Raw genomic sequence first — 1,340 nt, 5'->3', positions numbered from 1 at the left:
ACGGTTTGTGCTCAACTGCTAACCTGAAGGTTGGTGGTTGAACCCACCTAGCAGCTCCAAGGAAAAGACCTGGCAATCTGCTTCCATAAAGATTACAGACAGGCAAACCCCCGGGACAGTTCTACTCTGTGACACATGGGGTTGCCATGAGTTGGGGGCCATCTTGATGGCTGCTAACAATAACAAAGTACAAGTGCTTCTATAACTTCCATTTTTCTGTTAACGTTGTGGTTTTTAAGATTCATACATACTGATCTATGTACCTTTAGATTATTAAAAGTGTTAAATAGCATTCCATTTTTTGATGTACCACAAATTATTCATTCAGCTATTGATGCACGTTAGGTTATTTCCAATTTTATGCCATTACAAACAGTGCAATTTAAATCACAGATAACTCATGAGACCCCCAATACTATGGCCCTGGAATACATTCTGCTCTTGGAATAAAACCCACACCCAGGGGCACGCTCTCAGCCCAATAGTTAACAAGATGTACACGCAGACCACTCAACCCAGGATGACACACCCATATACTCTATGGTAATACATCCCTTAGAGCAATAGACCAGAGGAACAACATTCAAATTGAGGAAATGCAGGACACACAGGTGTGCATCAATGTGAGGGGCACAGGGCGAGGGTTACAGGGTAGGGAGGGGAGGAGACTGGGTTAGGGTTGGACAAGGTGAATGTGGAATGACACTAAATGTACACGTAATATTGAATGTAAAACAAGCTCTTAAAATAAAAAAAAAATAAATCACAGATAACTGCTTTAGCATCTCCTTGTACACATCTCATAATGATTTCTTTACACTGTATTGCTGGAAGTGGAATTGCTGATTCAATCTCACAATTGATACAGCTTTATGATAAGGAATGATATTTCATGGAGGAAATCTGCCCTTCTTTAAAATTCCTTCATCTCTTGGTCCTTTGTGCTGCCTTTAAATTTTAGAACCAGACTTGCAGGTTCTGCCAAAACAAAACAGATGAGAGAAAGAAAAGCAAAACCAACCAACCAACCAAATAAATAAATGCCCCTTTCGCCAACAAAAACATACTGGGATTTTTTTTTTTTTTAATCGCATCTAACTAGCCCTTTTATTTTTGGAAGAGTTGATCTCTTTACAATTTGAGTTTGAGTTTTATATAATTATTCAAAATATCCACTGGCCTTTTCTGGGACAGTATTCTATATCCATGGCCGTTTGAAGTAAGCTTTGGCCATATGACCTGTTTAATCAAGAAAAACCCAAACCCACTGTCATGGAGTCTATTCCACCTCATAGTGACCCCCATTGGGTTTCCAAAGCTATATATCTTTACAAAAGTAG

Source organism: Orycteropus afer, unplaced genomic scaffold, assembly GCF_000298275.1.
Source record: "Orycteropus afer afer isolate SDZICR_OR568_19922 unplaced genomic scaffold, OryAfe1.0 scaffold00981, whole genome shotgun sequence".
Taxonomy (NCBI): Eukaryota; Metazoa; Chordata; class Mammalia; order Tubulidentata; family Orycteropodidae; genus Orycteropus; species Orycteropus afer.
The sequence above is the reverse complement of the archived record's forward strand: the minus strand, read 5'-3'. Positions refer to the sequence as shown.